This window comes from Sciurus carolinensis, chromosome 5 (genome assembly GCF_902686445.1).
Source record: "Sciurus carolinensis chromosome 5, mSciCar1.2, whole genome shotgun sequence".
In the NCBI taxonomy this organism is placed as follows: domain Eukaryota; kingdom Metazoa; phylum Chordata; class Mammalia; order Rodentia; family Sciuridae; genus Sciurus; species Sciurus carolinensis.
In genome coordinates, this window is record NC_062217.1 from 123713185 (window position 1) to 123736093 (window position 22909).

Here is a 22909-nt window from a genome sequence, read left to right on the forward strand (position 1 = left end):
TTTTCTCATTTGTTTATCTTTTGTTATAGAGGCTACGATCACAAACGTTGCAATGAGTAAGGAAAAGCTATTATTTCTTCTCCTCCCTACAGTATATATAAGTAAATATATAAATAATAATATGTCACCATGTTATTTTGACCAGCTAGCAAAATACCTTGAAAAATTTGAGAGGTAGGAAAATTGCCTTTAGGGAATGACTACAAAAGGCAAATCCCAAAGGAATTAAAGGAATGGGACAGTGAAAGGAAATTGTCCTGTTAGATTTTTACTTTTCCTTCTTTATTAATATACAAACATATTCTGGTGTCTTGTACCTAAAAAAATCCTTACTTGACCCCATATCCTCTTACAGCTATAGCACCATTTCTGTACTTAAAGAATGGAGCTTTTTGTTGTTGTAGTTTTTTATTTTATTTTATTTTATTTTATTTGTAAACAAATGGGGTACAACTTGTTTCTCTGGTTGTACATGAAGTAGAGGTATACCATTTGTGTAATCATATATTTACATAGGGTAATGGTGTTTGGTTCATTCTTTCTTCCTTCCCCCTACCCCTCCCACCCCTATATAGTCCCTCCTTCCTCCATTCTTGCCTCCCTCCCACCCCCCATTATGTATCATCAACCACTTATCAGCAAGATCATTGTCCTTTGGTTTTTGAGATTGGCTTATCTCACTTAGCATGATATTCTCCAATTTCATCCTTTTGCCTGCAAATGCCATAGTTTTATTATTCTTTATGGGAGAGTAATATTCCATTATATATATATATATCTCACAGTTTCTTTATCCTTTCATCAATTGAATTCAATTGGTTCCACAATCTGGCTATTGTGAATTGAGCAGCTATGAACATTGATGTGGTATCAATGTAGTATGCTGATTTTAAGTCCTTTGGGTATAGGCCAAGGAGTGGGATAGCTGGGTGAAATGGTGGGTCCATTCCAGGTTTTCTAAGGAATCTCCACACTGCTTTGTTGTTGTGGATTTTTAATACCATATATCAACTTATATATATGCATGTATGTATATATATGTGTATATACACATGTATGTATATATATATGTGTGTATATACACATTTTTAAAATTTTTGTAGTTGTAGGTGGACACAATACCTTTATTTTTATTTTTTTTATGTGGTGCTGAGGATCAAACCCAGGGCCTCTCACATGCTAGGCAAGTGCTCTACCGCTGAGCCACAACCCCAATGGTAGAGAGTTGTTTCTCCTCACATTTTATTCTCTTTAACAAGCTCCAGTGAGATTTCCAGCCTCATTAATTTACTGAATCTACTCTTGGTGTAAACACAGTAATTTCATATTGCCAGGTCCTGGTCAGTTTTCCGTCCTGATCATACCTGCTTTTTTTTTTTTTTTGTGGTACTGGGGATCGAACTCAGGGCCTTGTGCTTGTGAGGCAAGCACTTTTACCAGCTGAGCTATCTCCCCAGCCCTCTTACCTGCTTTTAAGCAGAATGAAAAAACAGTTACTCCTTCATCCTCAATATGCAGTCATGCCCAGCATAACAACATATGGTCAAAGATTGACCAGGTACATAAGGGTGATTCTGAGATATTTAGAGATACAGAAAGAAAACTGAGTCTCTAAAAGAAAAATGGTCCTGTTGGACCATTGGGTGGCTTGTGAACTCACAAGTCAGGCAAAGAGGCTTAAGGAACAAAAAAGAATGAAAATGTATGAGTGCCCTAAACAATCCATAAGTATTTTGTAACTTTCCAGTTCCCTGTATGTTTTCAGGAATGAAGCAAAGCAGGAACAAGAACTCAGTAGAAAAAGACCATTAACTTCATGAAGCCAGAAGTCAACATTTGACTAAGCCATGACTCTGTGACTCTATCCTCTGATCAATCTCCCCAACATAAGAGATGTTGCAAGATGAACCTACATATCAGAAGAGACCCCCTAAAGGGGAAACACTATTTTGCTCATTATTTTCCAATTCCCAAGTATAGCCCCTTTGGATCATATATGTTCTACCTAATTATGTACTCTAGTAGAATTTTAAGCCTTGACAGGAACATCTCACTCTTAGACGGCCCACATTCTATTCTGACAATGCATATCTTTGCCTTTTACTTTCTGATAAAGCTCTTCTTTTCTCTGCTAAAACCTGACTAATCCTTAAATTATTTTCCACATCATGGTCAAGAGCCTGGAAGGTTGGAGAGAGGTCCCTTCTGCCTTTAAAGAGATTCACTATGGTAACAGTTCCATTTCCATAAAACTACTTGGCTTAACAAAATCACAGCTCTTAGTTTGTTTAAGTATATACTATGGTGTTCACACAACAATTGCAAATTACACATTTCTCAGAATGTATCCTTGTAGCTAAGAGAGGCATGATTATACTTTTTGCATATGCTTGCTATGAAACTACATTCTCTTGATTTTATACCTATTTATCTGGTATTCTTTCCTGAGTACTCTCCAAATGTTAGAATGCCCCAGAACTGTCCCAGGAATTATAATCTTCCCTTTTTACCCTCTCATCCTAGACAATCTCCTCATATCCTATGGTTTCAAACGCCATTTACGTGCTTATAATTTCCAAAAAGATATCTCCAACTTGTGCTTTCCACACAGAACTAAATAGTATATATAACTCCATATTCAACAATAGTCTCAAATTTAGCTTAGCCCAAAACAGAAATTTCGATTTTTATCAATCCATACCTGTTCCATGCATCTCATTAAATCATACAGCAATCTAGTTATTCAAGCCCAAAATTAGGAGTGAGTTGATTTCTTCCTGCCTAAACTCTCAAGCAGAATCTATCAGAAAACACTTTGGGGTCTCTTTCAAATAGGCATGTCAATCCAGAAACCTCTATTTCCACTTTAACAAACAAGTCCATACCACAATCCAATCAAGTTTAGATTCTTGCAATTGCTTCCTAAGTGGTCTCCTTGTTTTCATTCTCTACATTAGTCAGAGTAATCTTTTTAAAATATAAATTGGACATGAGGAGAACAGGCAGATTTACAGTCAGAAAGTGGATTAATGGTTACATAGGGTAGACAGGTGTTAAATTAACAAAAAATGAGTAGTAAGTGCTAATGAGTTCTAGGTTTCTTTTTGAGGTAATGAAAATGTTCTAAAATTGATTCTGGTGATTGGTTACACACCTCTGTCAATCTACTAAAAGTTAGTGAGATATACTTTCGGTGAATTCTATCTCAGTAAAGCTGTATATGATTTTTCTAATAAGCAATTTAATTGAGATTAAAAAAAAAAACTGACACTGAATCTACAATCCATAAAAGGTAGGTCAGAATTTGCAGCTTGAACCTAAGTAGGTCAACTGCCTACTAAAGAGAAAAAGGAGAAAAAAAAAAAAAAAAAAACTTCCTAGGATTTATATAATATCTTCGGTGTCAAAATATGATATTCTAGGAGAATTCTTTGTCCAGGGACCTATCCTTTAAAAAGGAAAACAAAAATGTTTAAGGTTCTTCAGATCGAATAATCACATAGGAGGGAAACCTGGAAATTCAGGAATAAAGAAAGAGCAACAGATTTTCATCAATTCTTAGAATTTTGCTATAATTTTTATTTTTGTTCCTCTAGGGGAAGAAAATAATTTTCTCTACCCTTCAAGGGTTCTTGGATGGAACAAAAGAAAAACAAATAAAAGTTTAATAACATGTATACCCCTGTATACATGGTAAATAACCCAAAGATGAGTAAATCTCTAAAGCAAATCTCAAAGATTTGCCTTAGATTTCAGGAGAACAAAGAAGGAGGAATGTTGTGGGGAGATACCCAGTGGAGATGGGACAGTCAGGGCTGAGGCCCTGGGTTCAATTCCCAGCACCTGAAATACAAACAAGCAAAGGCTGGGGGGAACAGTCAGGAAAAACACAAGGGTAAAGTTTAATGCAGACTTAAAAATGGGTGCTTTGTCCACTGATAACACTCTCCAATGAATTAGCCATCTTTGTTTTCCTGGTGCATCCCTATAAATAGAGATTTCCTTTCAAAATGTAAATTTCTTTCTAAAGGTTTAATTTTCAGAACTTCTCGTATGTCTATGGTTTTTTGTTTTTTGGTTTTTTTTCTTAAAATAATCCTTATGACAAAAGGGCATATTTTGAAGTGACATTCTGGTCTCCTACAGTCATTTTGTCCTGAATCCAATCATTTCTCTGTATGTAATATGTCATTTTTCCTCTGAGTGCTTATTACTTGACATATGCTAGCCTGGTAGTAAGAAGGTGGGAAGGGTTTTGGGTTGTCCTGGTACAGTCTCATTTTTAGCAGGGACACCGTATCACTGATTCTGGTGATGGCACTTTCTCAGTGGCCCTCCCTCTCCCTGCAATGTAGATTTCTGATGATCTGGGCTTCCTGCCTCTCCCCCAGGGGTAGAGGATTTATTTTTCTTTTGTCTTCTAATCTCAAAGGATCTTCATCTTTCTCTGAGATGACAGTTTTCTATCTTTCCTGAATGACTTAAGGTTTTTGTTATTTAAGGGAAAGCTCTGAAAAGAGCTTATTGTTTTTCTCATTGTGGTAGATGTTCCCCTCCCATGGGCTGACTCCTTTAGAATAGCTTTCTTTGTTTCCTTCTCTTCCCTTAATCTTTTCTAAAATTATATATACTTATGGTGTGTAATATCATATTTCAGCATACTTATACACAGTGAAATGATCCCCCAATCTCACTGGTGAGTTCCTGGTTGAGGAGCATTGAAAAGAACCTGTGAATGGGTGTGAACTCTCCTTGTGTTTAGGGCTCCAGAAATTCTGTACTCTAAATCTACTTCATTTTGGGCACGGTGGCTCTGGTTCGATCCTTAGCACCACATAAAAATAAAATAAAGGTATTGTGTCCACCTACAACCAAAAAATTTTTTTTAAAAAAGTCAGTCTCAAAAGTTACACCTGTGTGATTCCATGTTCGCACATTCTTAAAAAGTTACAATAATGGAGAATATTTAAGTGATTGCCAAAGAAGAGTGGTGGTGGAGTGTGTGACTACAAAGAGATAACATAAGGAAGTTATTTAGAAACTCTTCTGAATCCTAACTATGATAGTGGAAAGAAGAACCTGAATTATTAAAATGCATGTATTAAAATAAATGGAACTGTACAGCAAAAGAAAAAATAAGTCAATTTTACTCACTGATCATTTTAAAACAGTTTTAAAGTCAGGCTATATACTCTGGTTCCATTTATGTTGTGTATGAGAAAGGGCAACAAAAAAATAAGATCAATGAATGCCAGGGGTTAAGGAAAGGGCATGAGGGACTTTCTAGAGGTAAAGAATCTACTCTATGTCTTGATTATTCTGATGATTACATGATTACATTTGTAAAAACAAAAATAAGGACAACTTTTTTGCAAGTGAATTATATTACTGGGGTTAAAGAAATGGTCTTTTGGGGCCAGGATGATGGTTTTATTCCAATTTCACTTCTGAAGATGAATATATGATGTGTATTTCATTGTTATGATTTAGATATTGGTATCCCCCAAAAACTCATGTTTAGGGGTGAAATGATTGGTTTATGAAAGCCTTAAACTAATCAGTGCATTTATCCCCTGATAGGGATTAACTGAATGATAATTATAGGGAGGCAGGGTATGGCTGGAGGAGATGGGTCATTGGTAGGTGTGCCCTTGGGGTTTATATAGTGCCCTTGTTGAACAGAGTACTCTCTCTGCTTCCTGGTACCATGTCTCCAGCTGCTTTCCTCCACCACACACTTCCACCATGATGTTCCGTCTCACCTCAGTCCCCAGGGAATGGAGTTAGCCAACTATGGACTAAGACCTCTGAAACAGTGAGCCCCCAAATAAACTTTTTCTCCTTAAAATTGTTCTTGTTAGGTCTTTTGGCCACAGCAGTAAAAAAGTTGACTAAAACATTCATGTAGTCATTTTTTTTTTTCCAGACAGGGTATCACTATGTTGCCCAGGTTATCTTCAAACTCCTGGCCTCAAGTGATCTCATGTTTCATTAACCGAAGTGACTGGAACTATAGGCATGTGCCACCATGCCCAGATTATATAGACTCTTTTTATACATATATATGTGGAGGAAGAAAGATATCTCTTCCTCACCAATCCTAGGTTCATGGCTAAGTCCCCTACAATAAAAAGAGAAATTAATAAGGAAAAAAAGCATATAAACTTATATAATTAATATGTTTTATGTGACACAGGAACCTTCATTTCCTTCATTTCATAAGGAAATTGAAGACCAAAAAACCAGGTAAACTTGTGTACTTTTAATGCTTGAGTTTGATAAAGAGCAGACAATCATGAAGAAAAGTGGTCCCACATGATACATACAATATATAATGACAATCAACCATCCAATAGTTAGACTGAGCTAAACTAATCATATAACAACAAAACTAAATGGCCCATGCATACCAACAGCCATACCCTCATTTGTATTTGTTAATCAGTTAATTCACTCATTGGAATGTCTGCAATGTGATAGTGTCCATAAAGCTTTAACATGGGAACATACAGCAAAAGCACTCCCTAACACCAAGCTCTTCAAAGCACTGAGAAAGACCCTAGGCAGAATAAGTTTTTAAGAAATAAGGAAAATACAAAATATTGGTCAACAATAATGCATTACAGCCTGGCGTGGTGGTATGCACCTAAAATCCCAACTACTTGAGAGGCTGAGAGGCAGGATGATTGCAAATTTGAGGTCAGCATGGGCAACTTAGTGAGGCCCTGTCTCAAAATTTTAAAAAAGGTGTCTGTCGGGGGGTCTGCTGGGAATGTAGCTTAGTGGTCACAGAGTTATAATACCCTATGGGCTTTCCAATTCAATTAAAAGCTCCAAATCCTACTATAGTACAAAAATGACATGTAAAGACAGAATGAAGAAATCAATACTCAATAAGAATGCCACCTTGCATTTGCAAGAACTCTATACTTTTTACTTTTTAAGTACTCCTGTGAATCCTTTCTAATTTGCACTATTTTCAATTTCCAGACAAGGGAAATGGGGAACATGCATTAAAATATAAAGCACTGCTGGAGGGAATGTTAAACTGCACACCACTGTGAAAAACAGTTTGGTAGCTCCTTAAGAACTAGAACATAAACCAAACATTGTGGCACACACCTGGAATTCCAGTTACTTAAGAGGATGAGGCAGAAATATCACAAGTTCAAGACCAGCCTGGGTAACTTAGTGAGAAACTGTTTCAAAATAAAATAAAAAGAGCCAGGAGGCGGTAGCATGCACAAGGCTCTGGGTTCAATTCTTGGAGTCACAAAAAATGAAAACAAAAAAGTAGAATATAGAATTATGATCCTACAATTCCACTTCTAGGTACATACCTAAAAGAACTAAAAGCAGGGAGTCAAATGGACAACTGTACTTCAATTTTCATAGCAGCATTACAACAGCCAAAAAGTGGTTACAGCCCAAGTATCCACCAGCAAGAGAATGGATAAACAAAATGTGGCATGTACATAAAACAATATTATCAAGCCTTAAAAAGGAAGGAAACTGACATGCTACAACATGGATGAACCCTGAGAACATTATTCTAAGTGAAGTCAGACACAAAAGGACAATTATATGATTCCACTTATGTGAGGTAACTAAAATAGTCAAATTCATGGAAACAGAAAGTATTATTATTACCAAGGACTAAGAGGAGGGGTCATGAGAAGTTATTGTTTAAAGGGTAGAGGTTCTACTAGGAATGATGAAAAAGTTCTAAAAATGGATAGTGGCGATGGTTGGTGAATAACTACTAAAGCTACAGAATTGTATACTTAGGTGGTCAAGATGATAAATTTTAGATTATGTATACTCTACTGCAATTTAAAAAAGAAAATCCAGGGGTTGAAGTTGTGGCTCAGTGGTAGAGTGAACGCCTAGCACATGTGAGGCCCTGGGTTCAATCCTCAACACCACATAAAATAAATAAATACATAAATAAAATAAATAAATAAATAAAAGTCTTGTGTCTACCTACAATTTAAAAAAAAAAGATCATCCAATCTAGTCTAAAAAGGTTATTATGAGAAATACAGTAATTGATTGGGCAGAAATTGCCCAAGGTAGTGTAATTAGAATTTAATAACAGGGCTGTTTTTAAAAAGATATTGGCAGAACACAAACCAACAATAGATAGTGAAGCACCCTGGACATAATACCAGTGGGAAGTCACTATGCTTGAATGAGTCAGGGAAAGTGTAGTTAATTAAAACTCAATCACAGCTATAGTTTCAGGAGAGGACCACCTGACAAGCATTACAGGACCTTCAGCAGAGGAATACAAATATTATCAACCAAACAAGAGGGAGTCAGGTAAATAAATACCCAGACTTCACTCTCTTCCCACCTTCTCTCCTGGTCAAACTCTACTGGACACAGAGAAAGGAAGGAAAAGAGCTTGTGGGCTGGGATTGTGGCTCAGTGGTAGAGCACTTGCCTAGCATGTGTGAGGCACTGGGTTTGATCCTCGGCAACACATAGAAATAAATTTTAAAAAGGTATTGTGTCCATCTACAACTAAAAGTACTAAAAAAAAAGGGGGGGGGGGCTCATGGTGGTATAAAGCCGAGTAGAGAAAATTGAGAGAAAATATAGTGGGGCAAGTACAGAATATCTAGTACAACATGCTGTTTAAATTTTTCTATTTTACTACTCAAAGAAAGAATTATAATAAATATATTTCTCAGCACAAAGAAAAATTTTCGTTGCCACAAAAAAAGAAGTTGCTGGGTTAAGAAGACAAAAGTTTATTGTTTTAATTTAAAAACAAAAACAAAAACAAAAAAACAAAGAAAAGAAACCCAAACACTTTTGTCAAAAGAATTCAGTACATGGTGTGCGCCAAATACTTTCAAACATTGATTAAAATATAAAGGAAAAAAGGGAATAATATACTAGGGCTGAAAGAGATTTTACAAAGTTTCAAAATATCAACATGAAAATAAACAGGTCAGAGAGGATGATATTTTGGGCAACTTCAACAAGAGATAAAGTTGGGCTAGGTATGTAACTTAAGTGGTAGAAACTGGGTTCAAGTCCCAGTATGATCAAAATCAAACAAACAACAACAAAAATAGCATGATGAAACCTATTATCCTCTGTGTGTGTGTGTGTGTGTATGTATGTATGTATGTATGTATTTGTTTATTTATTTTGCAATACTAAGAATTGTAGTACTAGTTACACTTCCAGTCCTTTTTTATTTTGAAACAGGCTCTCACAGAGTTGCCTGGGCTGGCCTCAAACTTGCAATTCTCCTACCTTGGCCTCCAGAGTTGCTAGGATTACAGACATGTGTCAAAGCACTCAGCCATTATTCTGTATATTAGAATGCACTAATAAAAAACAAAGATCACAGAAGGGGGGAAAAAAAGGAACACAAAGCTAGGTAAGTGGAAAAGTGGGAAAGAGAAACCACATCTAGTAACTTCTTATTTGATTGTGTTCTATCATTCTATGCTACAGAAATAAATTTGGATATGCTTAATTAGGAAAAGCAACTAGTAAATAGGTTTAAACAAATTTACAAACCAAAGTCCATAGTAATAAAGTTAGAATGTTTAATTTCTTGTGCTAGAACCTCAGACTTCACACAATAACACTAAAGATTCTGCCATCTACCTTCTTAACCAAAAAATAATAACACTTCATTAATCTTAATATAGAATACATAGTACTCAGGAGTTCACCAGAGACTTTAATCTGAGTCTAAAGAAAATATGCAGTCAGGAAAGAAATTATTAATGAGTTAGAAACATTTTTCTATAGAGCATGAAATTAAAACCTCTAGGCTAAAAGAGTGGGAGTTCTGCCAAAGCTTTGACAGTTAAATTGCTTCTTCAAAAACTGAGATACACATGAAGACTACACTCTACTGGTCAAGTTGACTCAAAACTCACTTCTTAAAATGCAATCTAGGGCTGGGGAGATAGCTCAGTTGGCAGAGTGCTTGCCTTGCAAGCACAAGGCCCTAGGTTCAATCCCCAGCACCGCAAAAAAAAAAAAAAAAAAAAAAAAAGTAATCTAACTAAATACAAAGACTAGAAAATCAGGTATGGTGGTATACACCTATAATCCCAGTAATTTGGGCGACTGTGGAAGGAGAATGGAAAGTTTGAAGCCAGCCTGAACAATTTAGTGGGAGCCTGTTTCAAAATAAAAAAAAAAAAAAAAACGAAACAAAAAACAGCTGGGATGTAGCCCAGAAGCAGAACACCTCAAGGCTCAATCCTCAGTAATACGCATACCCATACAAATTTAAAAAATCAGGGCTGGGGAGATAGCTCAGTTGGTAAAGTGCTTGCCTTACAAGCACAGGGCCCTGGGTTCGATCCCCAGCATCGCAAAAAAAAAAAAAAAAAAAGGAAAACAAAATCCATAGATAAATTATAAAAAGAAGAAACTGGCAGTGGTAATGATCAAATTTTTTTAAACTGCTAAATAATTTAAAACTTCTAAACAGAAATTACAAATACTTTTATGAACACCAAATGCACATTATCAAATTAACATTTCACCTATTTGCTTCATTTATTTCTCTATTAAGCTTCTTTTTATGCTGAATCCTTTTAAAGTAAGTTACAGATATCACACCATTTGTCCCTAAGTATTTTTATATTTTCCTGTATGACTGCAGAACTATTAACAAACATATTCAAATTAACAATAATTTTCTAATAGCTTCTAATGCCAGGATATATTCAAACTCCCCAAAATGTACTGCTGATTTTTCAAATCAGAATCTACACAAATATTGTGTATTATCTTTGGTTTTGTCCCTCTTAATCTGTAACAGTTGCTCCATATACAATCTTTCTCTACCCTCCCTCACAACCTTAGGGGGTTTTTTGTATGTTAAAATGTATCTAACATAAATTGACCCACATCCATAAGAACTATTATTAAAAACAAAAGGCAGTGGCAAGAATGAGGAGAAACGGAAACTCTGTATATTGCTACTGGGAATGTACAATGGTGCAGTCACTATGGAAAAAGTATGGCAATTTCTCAAAAAAAAAAAAAATTAAACACACAGCTACAATATGATCTACCAATTTCACTTATATTCAAAGGAATTAAACACAGGGACTAGAAAAGATACATAACCAGCCATGCTCAAAGCAGCATTATTTACAATGGCTAAAAGGTAAAGGCAACTCAAGTGTCCATTAACGAACAAAGGGATAAGCAAAATGTGGTATGTGGTGTGTGTGTGTTAAATATTATTCAGCCTTTAAAAAGAAGGAAATTCTGGCCTATGTTACAAAATGAATGAACTCTGAAAACATTATACTAAGTGAAATAAGCCAGTAACAAAAATATAAATACTGTGTGGTTTCCTTTATATGAAGTACTTAAGTGTAGTCAAATCATACAGAAAGAAAGTAGAATGGAGGTTGTCAGAGGTTGGAAGAAGAGGGAAGTGGGGAGTTAGTGTTTAATCGGTGTGGAGTTTCAGTTTGGGAAAAAGAAATTTCTGGAAATTATTGGCAATGATAGTTACATGATAGCATGAATGTACTTAATGCCACTGTACATTATTTATTTAACAGGTAAAGTTTTAAATTATGGTAAAATATGCATAAAATTTACCATTTTAACTACTTTTGCATGTGCATGTAGTACTGGGGATTGAACCCAGGAATGCTGAGCTACATCCCCAATCCTTTCTTTTATTTTTTGTTTTAAAACAGGGTCTTGCTAAATTGCCAATGTTGGCCTCAAACCTGTGATCCTCTTGCCTACGCCAATCAAATCACTGGGATTACAGACATGCACCACCATGCCCAGCTCATTTTAACCACATTTTTTTTTTAATTATCAGATTTTATTTAACATGCCAATACAATTTATCCTGGTAATAAATTAATATGTAGTTATAAAAATGGTGCTAAGAAAAATGCTTCTGAATGTAAAGTATACGCAGAATCCTTTAAACAGCCAACTTAATTTTCAAACTCAGAAGAGTGGTAACATCAAGTCACTGATGAAAACTGGAGTTCCCATTTCCTGTAATTCATGATTCAGACAGTTTTGAGTTTATAAAGGTTTCAATTACCCATTCCGTTCCAGTAAGCTCCCACACCTGAAATGAGAACTGACAGTTGAAAACCTTCTGACCGCATCTCCTATACCCGTACAGGTGAGGGATCCACTGGCCTGGCTGGACTCAGACTCCAGAGCTAACCAGAGACTGGGTTAAATCAGTTCACAGAGGTGTTTCACAAATGTCTGTGGGGCTAAATAAGGCACAAGCATCACTCAGAACTCCAGTCATACCTGAAAAACCTTGGTTTTACTTTCTGCTTACTACAGGATTAATTCCTGGTATATTCTTTCTCAAACTTAACACAAGTTGCTTTAAAACAAAACCATTCTATTATTGCAATATATCAACAATCACTGACTGCTAAAGCTGTTTATATTTCTTTTCTCCTGGGATGTTTGAACTTGGGCAACTTTTCTTCTTGTTCTATGCTCACAGTAGACCTACATCAAGGTTATCTGTTCATCGACAGCAGAGAAAGTTTATATGTTAGCACCACCTATGATGAGCATGGGACAGTTCATTTCTCTTTGCAGGTTGCTGCCACCACAAACAACCTGTACCCTGCTGTGTTCATCCGAGCAGTCACTTTGTTTTTCAAAGAGCATGGATTATTTCTGGGTTAACAGTGTTCCAAAGAGCCAATGAGATTTCTCACTGTATCACGAATACACCATATAGTATACCAATTACGTCTAGCATACAATTTTGATTTATTACGTCTCAGCCTAGTGCCTGCATATAGCCATGCTGCTGCAGGATTTAAAAAAAAAAAAAAAAAAAAAAAGTCCACTTGTTTTAAACTTCCAAAGAGTGTGTAGTTCATTTACCAATCAGTGCAGAACACTGATACTCTAATATGCTTTTCTAATTACAGGAGCCACCCAAAAAAACTTGCCAGTTATCAGTGCATTTTCATATATGTAGCAAAGTTGTGTTTATAATGGAAATTTTCCAATTTTCTCATGATTCTAATTTCTTGCTACTCTCAGCACTCTAGCAAAGGAAGACCAGTAGTCTATCTTCATATATTTCTCTTCTCCATGGCAACATTTCTTTGTAGGAGTGCATGTTTGGTTTGGTTGCATGCTATAGAGGCTTATTAGATGTGTCCATACGGATGTATTTACTCAGAACAGGCCTCCCATTTTCAAGTTCATTCTCCACTGTAGATGCATAACTTTTTAGTAGTGACACAATACTGTGATAGGCTAAAAGCACTGGTACCAGTCACAGAGACTTGGCATTAACCCCTCTATGAACTACAATTTCATTAGCTTTAACAGAAAAAAAAAAAAATCCAGATACAAAAATATTTGCTCTGATCTGGTAAAATAATTAAAGCATTCATTTATTAAGTTGGCACGTTTAACTCCTCTCATTAACAACTTTGCTTCCCTTTTTTTTTTTAAATCTTGTCATGATTTTTAAGGAACATATGGAATTGCCACTTCTTTGACCATTTCACTTTAGACTTTTCTTCCTTATTCACTAACTTGTAGTGATGGAGTAACTGTAGCCCATCTTTTCTCTTTACTGGAACTATGTGCATGAAGTGTAACACAAATGACTTGCTAAACAGAACATGAACATTCTAATAATGGCAAGACTGGAGAGACTGGCTTGGTGAGGGAATCCAGAGTGCAGTACTGATAAAGCAATGGATTTTCTTTAAGTTAGAATAATAAAGCTGATTCAAATTTCAAAGAAAGGGCTAATTTTAACCATCTTAGAAACTGATTAAAAATATAATCTCATTTTAACTAAGAAATCCTAATGACTGAGGTAGATGATGCTGTTATCAGATACAGAATTAGGTTTAAGGTATAAAAATGATATCTAAGGGAAAGAAAGCACTGACTTAAAATTATCTTCCTTTAAATTCAGGTGGATAATTAAGTACGCTTCCAATTCAATGTTCTAAACATGAAATCTGGGTATGACATGTCTGGGGCTCACTTCTCTATCTGAAGATGAACTCAGCAGTTGGTGAAAAGATACACATGAAAACAGAATGGCAATCCACGAAACACCTGTCCCCTTGAAAAAAATCAGTTTCTCTGCATTTGATATTTCCATCTGGACTCATTCTTAACTGTTCAGGATGTGGATTCCTGAAAGTTTCTTCAGCATTTTACTAATTCTTTGTTGGTTGTGTTTCTCCACACATAAATTGATCTTTGTCATAAATCACTTTTATAATGAGAGAGCAGCTAGGACAGGTTGCCACGTCTTCCCCATTCTCCAAATCTTCCTTGGTGATGGAAAAGTTATCCCCACACGGGCAGGGGTAGAAATACGTTTCGGAGTCCTCGTCATATTGGAAGTCCTCGATCTCCACCTCGCCAGTGAAACATCGCCATGGTCGTAGGGGCCAGCAAAACACTCCATTTTAACCACATTTAAGCATACAATTCAGTGGCATTATATACATTCACTATGTTGCACAAGAACAGTACAACCCTAACTTCTGCAGAGAAGAGGGCGATTATACTGTAGTCTTTCTCAAATTCCGGATTTGTCTGATTGCTTCCTTATAGTAAAGTTAAAATTGTTTCTCTGTTTCTTTTACTTTCTGCAAGTAAGAAGTTACATATAGACTGGGTGTGGTGGTGCCCACCTGTAATACCAGCGGCTTGGGGGTGGAGAGAGGAGGACTCCAAATTCAAGCCAGCTCAGCAATTTAGGGAGGCTCTAAGCAATTCAGAGAAATCCTGTCTCTAAATAAAATACAAAAAGAGTTGGGGACCAGACTTCCTTAACAAGACCCCCATAGCGCAAGAAATAAATGCAAGAATCAATAAATGGGATAGATCCAAACTAAAAAGCTTTTTCTCAACACAGGAAACAATCAATAATGTAAAAGAGAGCATACAGAGTGGGAGAAAATCTTTTCCACACACACTTCAGACAGAGCACTCATCTCCAAAGTTTATAAAGAACTTAAAAAATTTTACACCAAAAATACAAAGAACTCAATCAATAAATGGACTAAGGAACTGGGCAGATACTTCACAAAGAAGATATACAGGTGATCAACAAATATATGAAAAAGTGCTCATCGCCCCTAGTAATTAGAGAAATGCAAATTAAAACAATCCTAAGATTTCATCTAACTCCAATTAGAACAGCTATTATCAAGAAGCAATAATAAGTGTTGGCGTGGATGTGGGGAAAAAGGCACACTCATACATTGCTGGTGGAGTTGCAAATTGGTGCTGCCACTCTGGAAAGCAATGTGGAGATTCCTCAGAAAACTTGGAATGGACCCACCATTTGACCCAGCTGTCCCACTCCTCGGTTTATACCCAAAGGACTTTCAGCATACTACAGTGATGCAGCTACATCAATGTTCATAGAAGCTCAATTCACAATAGCTAGATTGTGGAACCAACCTAGATGCCCTTCTATTGATGAATGGATAAAGAAACCGAAATATTACTCTGCTATAAAGAAGAATAAAATTATGGCATTTGCTGGTAAATGGATGAAGTTGGAAAATATCATGCTAAGTGAAATGGGCCAAGACCAATAAACTGAAGGTCAAATGTTTTCTCTGATAAGTGGATGACGATATATAATGGGGGGGTGGCGGGGGAGAGAGAAGAATGAAGGAACTTTAGATGGTACAGAAGAAATGGGGTGGGAAGGGCTGGGGGACAGAAAGATGATAGAATGAAACAGTTTACCCTATGTATATTTATGATTACATGAAAGGTGTGAATCTACATTGTGTACAACCAAAGAAATGAAAAGTTGTACCCCATTTGTGTACAATGAATCAAAATGCAGTCTGTAAAAATTAAAAAGATTTTAATAAAAAAAAAAACCTAAAAAATAAAAATTAGAAAAAAAAAATCATCTCTTAGTGGCCAAGAAAAAAAGGACTGGGGTTGTAATTAGTTGTTGAGTGTCCCTGGGTTTAATCCCTGGTACCAAAAATTAACAATAAAAAGTTACAGCTAAAGGTTCCATGAAAGTTTAAGTGATTTGGTTAGAATTCTGCAAAGAGTATTTTGTATACTTCTTGAGCCTTGGTTTAGGTTTTCTTCTCTAATATCTAATCTGCCATTAATTCCATCAAATATATTTTTCATCACAAATATTATCGTTTCCATCTCAGTAAATCCAGCGTGGGTCTTTTCATACCTTCTCTGTCTCTACTTAGCATGTTTAATCTTTTTCCTGGTTACCTACGCATATATAACATACTGTTTTAAAAAACAATCATTCTAATGAGTGTGGGTAAATTTTATTATGTCCTATAACTAATGCCCATTTCCACTAATCTTATCTTCTTTGTCACTTCTTGTTTTTTTTTTTTTTTCCTCATTATGTCATATTTTCCTGCTTCTTTGTATACCTAGTAATTTCTAATTGGATGCCAGGCAATGTGAATTTAACCTTGTATGCTGGACATTTCTGTCTTCCTATAACTATAATTGAGTTTTCTTCTGGGACATGATTAAGTTACCTGGAACAGTTTGACCCTTAGATCTTGCTTTACAGACTAGGCCAGAGTAGCATTTAGTTTACAGCTAATTTACCGTACCTACAAAGGCAAACATCCTTCAGAGACTACATAGTCAGCAGACACCCTCAATTAAGGGAAACACCATGCTTTGCCTGGGTTCTCCCTTCCCTGCTCTGCAGCTGATACACTCTTCTAGGCAGCAAGCCAGAGCAATCACAAAGCTCATCTTGTTTGTTTCTCAACTATCAGGCATCTCCTTTTTGTATGATGTCCAATATCTAGAAAACCTCTGCTTTCCTCTAGTTGGTTTTGTTGTTGTTTTGGACAGTACCGGGGACTGAACGCAGGACCTGGGATGCTAAGCCACACCCCAATCATTTATTTTATTTTAAGACAGGATCTCACTAAGTTACCCAGCTGGGCTCAAATTTTGTGATCTTCCTGACTCAGCCTTCTGAGTAGTTGGGACTAGAGGTGTGCACTAGTGTCCCTTATTTTTATCTGCTTTTTTCGCTATTTCACACAGGAAATAGCTGAAAATTGAGAAAATTAACAATACTTCTTATTTGAAATGCATTACAATAGAATCCATCTGATAATTTGTTTTGTTTGGTTTCTGAGGTGGGGGCCCCACTTTGTTGCCAATAGGCCTCAAATTCCTAGGCTTAAGAAATATTCCTATCTCAGCCTCCTAAGTGCAAGGACTATAGGTATGCATCACCATGTCCCACCTAATTGGATAATTTTTAAAAATATGATTTCCAAATATGGCTGAAATACAAATTTACTATTGCCTTGAACTAGAGAATGCAAATTCATTTATAATGTTCTACAACAGCTGTCAAATAGAATATGCTACAAAGACAGAAATTATATCTTACACCTATGCTATAGTCAGTAGCCATATGTGACTACTGAGTACCAGAAACATATCTAGTGAATTGAAACAATTTTTTAAAAATTTAAACTGGCTTAAATTTAATTATCAATTAATCTGTTTCCTCCACTAGACTGTAAGTTCCCTGAAAAATGAAATTTATTTTTCATCTCTCCCTCCAGTGCCCCAGTACTTGTTGGATACATGTTGTAAATGTGTGGTAGAATATGGAGACAGAATTTCCTAAATCTATCCAGTAAGTTCTCTCAATGCCAAAGAGCGATAAAGGTTACAGAGTACAGACTTAATCTAATAGACTGTATGCTTATTCTACTTTGATTTTTAAAGCAGATGAAATATTTTATCTACTCATTTGTTCACCAAACACATTCTGAGCTCTTTATATGCCAAACTGCAGAATACTGACTCAATCCTATTAGTGGGCAAGTGAAGTACTACCTTTATTTCTTAAAAGTGAAAAAAAAAAAAAAAAAAAAAAGACTGGGGGGTGAGGATGAAGCTCAGGAGATGGAGCTCAGGGTTAGAGTACTTTCCTAACATTCATAAGGCCCCAATCGCCAGTACAGAACAAGACTGGTGCTAAACATTCTGAAATTGGGAAAATAAAATTACTTTATGCATTATTTCTGTTATAGTTATTATTAACAAAAACATTTAAGAAGAACCTCTACATCCCAGACACTTGGTGTACACAAAATTAACTTAATCTTCACAAGACCCCTATGAAACAGTCATCATTTCCATTTTGCAAATGGAGCAACCTCAAATTTACAGAGATTAAGTATCTTCCTCAATGTTAAGAAGTGATAGAAAAAGAAAGAACAAAATAAAAAAAACAAAAATAAAGACAAAATAAATAAAAAATAAATATAAGAAGTAATGGAGTTATGTTTTAGAATATATATCTATCTAAACTGAAGACTGTGCTGCCATTGTTAGCAGTTAAAGTTCAAATGTCCACTGAATAGAGATGCTGACATTTCTTTCCATCAAAAATACAGTGGTGGAAACAATGTTACTTTAATTATATTTTCTCTTAAAATACAATGAACCATCAGAAGAATGCATAATGATAAAAAAACAGACATTAACATTAACTATGGTTTTATTAAAGTTAATACCCCATAAGGACAATTAGTGGCAGCATAGTGATTTTTCTTATAATGCTCAAAATGAAGTGGTTTCTAAAAAAATATTTATATTTACTGTTTATTAACCACTGTACCTCAGTCAAATTTACTCACTGTAATAAAAATATCAATATTCATGGAACTAAGGTTGTAGTTCAGTGATAGAAAGTGTGCTTAGCACACACTAGTCCTTGGGTTCATCACCCAGCACCAAAAACAAAAAACCCAATAATCAATTTTACCAACTGGTCAAATATACAATATATTTAAAGTTATAAAACTGACTACTCCACAGCAAAGGTACTAGACATGTGATGACAATAAATATCCACAGGAGAAAAGTTTAAATTGCAAGGGTCCTATACCTATAATAACAATATAAATATACACTGGAAGCATTGAAATTTCAAGGTCTATGGACCTTAACAGGCATTTTAAAAAGGAAAAAAAAAATCATTGCACAAACTATAGATACAACTGCAAAAGGAAAGCAGGTTCTCTTAAAAATACAAATACAAGCTAAATACAAGTGTAAAACAAACTGAGGCAGGAGAAATGCAAGTTAGAGGCCAGCCTGGGCAATTTAACCAAACTCTGTCTCAAAATAAAAAATAAAAGGAATGAGGATGTAGCTCAGTGCTATAGCACTTGCCTAGTATGCATAAAACTCTGAATTCAATCCCCAGTACAGAGAAAACACACACACACACACACACACAAAAAAAAAAAATACAAACACCTCTCATTTTTACCTATCCAGCAACCATTCTCCCTTCTCTGGGAAATAACACCTCAGTCTACCCTTGGGAATGAAATATTCCCCAATTCTAATTCATGTGATGTGATTTAAAACTATGTTCCCTATTTTCCTAATCCACAGTAGAAATAAAATTGAAACCTGGTCACACAAAGCATTATACCACCTGGCCACACCAACTGGCCTCTCTAGGATGAGCGCCAAGACACAAGTCTGGCCAATGAGACTACCAGCAGAAGTTTGCTAGAACAGCAGAGAAAAGGAAGTTCTCTTTCTTCTGTGGTTTCTAAGTTTGCAGGGTATAAGCCCAGTGCTATTACTACTATCTTTCTCAGGGAGCATGACTCCACAGTCTCAACTACTTTTCCACATTGATCCACAAATACACAAAGGGAATCTGCTACTAAGGAAAAAGATCAATGTTTAAATGTTATATATTCTATAATATATTTTTTCAAATATATATATACATTTTTCAAATATAAGCACACATTATTCATTTATTTATTTTGGTTCTGGGTACTGAACCCAGGGGCACTCAACCACTGATCTACATCCCCAGCTCTTTTTATATTTTATTTTCAGACAGGGTCTCACTAAATTGCTGAGGTTGGCTTCAAATTTAGGTTCTCCTGCCTCAGTCTCCTGAGTTGCTGTGATTGCACGCACAAACCACAATAGGTTTATCAAACTTTGTTTTTACAATAGGAAAAATAAAACACTTAAAGCACACTGTTCCTCTGTTTTCTTCTCAAATATGATCAGATATTTATAATTAATGGCTTAAAAGCATTAACAGCCACACAGTGGCACACACCTGTAATCCCACCAGTTCAGGAGGCTGAGGCAGGAGGATTGAAAGTTCAAAGACAGCCGAAGCAATTCAGCAAGGCTCTAAGCAAATTAGCAAGACCCTGTCTCAAAATAAAAAGGGTTGGGGATGTGGATGTGGCTTAGTGGTTAAGCACCCGTGGGTACAATTCTAGAAGTCAGGGGGAGCTTTAACAATTTTCTCATAATTTACCGAAACAAATAAAACATGTACCTAGAAAGAATAATATTTTCCCCCCTTTGGCACAAAATAAAGCAACTTTCATTTTCAACAGGAGTGGAGGGTTGTGAGTGGTAAACCTTTTTTTAAAACTTGGTTCACTGAGCCAGGTGCAGTGGTGCACACCTAGAATCCCAGGGACTTGGGAGGCTGGAACAAGAGGATCTGAGTTCCAGGACAGCCTCAGCAACACAGTGAGGCCCTAAACAAGTTAGCAAGACCCTGGCTCAAACTTAAAAAAGGGATAGGGATATAGTTCAGTGGTAGAGCAACCCTAGGTTCAATCCCCAGCACCAAATAATAATAATAATAATAATAATAATAATAATAATAATAAAAATAAAAATAAAATAAAATGTGTTCCCAGGGAGACCATTAGAGGAGAGGAAGTAGATCTGGGAAAGAGAAGGGGAGAGCAGTGGAGGAGGGAGGGATATAATCAAAGAATTTTTTTTCTTTTGTTTTGTTTTCTACATTAAGAAAAATTTTACTATGGAGAAAATATAATCAGGCAATAGAAAATAAAAATATTCTGAAATAAAGCAAATAGAAGCAGTCAGGTCCCTTTCATACCTATCAAATTGACAAATTAAAATATTAATAGCAATAAAAAAAATAAGTTGTGGCAAAAGCACATTGACATGAATATGTCACATTTCATCAATGTGTAGAACATCTTAGAAATCAACTCAGTAACATTTGTCAAGAACCTTAAAAATTATTATATGATTTAAACTAATAAGCTTATCTATGCAAAGGTATCCTAAACTATGTTTATACTAGAGAACATTTGAAAACATTAAGTCTTTTACAAAGGGAGAATGATTAAATAAATAAATCTAAGGTGTAGAATTTGAATTATTAAAATAATAGTCTCAAAGAATTTTTGACATTAGGGAAATTAGTCCAGATTTAATGAAAGGTTAAGCAGAGGATAGAAATGTCACATAGCTCATCATATCAAATATTTGAAAAAAGACACATGCACACACACATGCATTAAAACACACTGGAAGGAAATCCACCAAAAATTAGCAATGATTATTTGTTTTTGAAATTAAGAACTATTTTCATTTTATTTTTTTCAATTTTCTATGATTTTTCATCAGAAGCCAATATTACTTTAGAAGTACATGTGTACTGAAGCATCACAATGTACCCCATAAATATGTAAAATTACTATGAGTCAATTAAAAACAAAATAGTACTTCAAAAAAGTAAATGAAAGAATTTTAAATTCGTGACTAATTTCAGCCACCATGACAGTGAAGTCCCTGTATCCCACCCTCTCTATACTAAATGGGACACCTACTCAAAGAATGTTAGTTGCATGTACAAACTGCCACAATGAAACTCATTATTCTGTATAATTAAGATGCACTAATAAAAATGGCTCTCATGTTAAAAAGGAATATATTAAACAACTCTGTATGGAACAATCATTAATATTTAGCAAGTGCTATAGCTACTGTAAAAATTGCTCAAGAAGTGAAACTAACTTTAAAGTTTAAAAGTTGAAAAATTATGTTTAAATAAGGTTTTACCAATTACACTGCTGCAAATATTTATAGTCATTACACGGCTAGTACCTTTGCTCTGGGATATTCAGGTTTTGTAACTTTAAATATATTATGTATTTGGCCAGTTTGCTAAGTAAGTATTGCAGTACTATAATTCTAAATACTGTAAGACCTGAAGAAGCTGGTCAGTTAAGTATCTGTTACAATTATTTAACATAATATCAAATTATGAGAGAAATCACATACCGTTAGTTTTTTCTTAAATATAGGAAAATGAGTCACACAACCACTGTTTGGGAATATAAAAAATCCATTCAACAAAGCTGGGAGAAGTGGTAGGCACCAGTAATCCGTCTTAGTTGAGAGGCTGAGGCTGAGGCAGAGGCAGAGGATCACTTGAGCCCAAGAGCTGGAGACCAGCCTGGGCAACAGAGTGAACCTCTATATTTAAAAAAAAAAAAAAAGGAAAAGGAAAAAAGAGTATACAGAAAGACAGCTAAAAAGGCTTTTGTTAGCTTCTATCACTTTTTTCCCATTTTCCCCAGGCACACAAGCCATCTTCACTTTTTGTTAATATTATTTGGTGTTTTATGATCCTCAGTAAGGACACTCAGGTGTCAATACACTTTCTTGACATGAAGAGGTGGCCAGAGTGAGATCCTCTAAATGGAAAAGATAATGAAAGCTTTATCAAAAGTGGGGCAAACATAAGCTGGAGGCCACAACTTCTCACAGACAAGTAGTAGAAAGTTCTGAAATTTTTAGGATAAGGCATTCTTCTACACTCATTACCTTGTCCACAGACAGCCAGCAGGTTGGTTAATTTGCCATATGGTTCAAAGACAAACTCTCCTACAGTTATCAACTCCAAACCTGTTTAACCCTATGCAAACGTCTAAAACTGCTAGATCACTTCCACACTTGACCCAAAGGGAAGCTTTAACATAACAAAAGTGTATCAAAGAAGCCACTGAAAAAGCGTGATAGAAACATCTATTTATGAAAGACCTGAAAGAGGGCTGGG

The 22909-nt window shown here is 35.6% G+C and overlaps 1 protein-coding gene and 1 pseudogene across 6 annotated transcripts in view; both read right to left on the reverse strand.

Moving 5' to 3' along the window:
- Micu1 (mitochondrial calcium uptake 1) overlaps window positions 1-22909 on the reverse strand; it is a 202204-nt gene that overhangs the window by 178238 nt on the left and 1057 nt on the right. The window lies entirely within an intron of this gene.
- LOC124985731 (DPH3 homolog) lies at window positions 14182-16623 on the reverse strand (annotated as a pseudogene).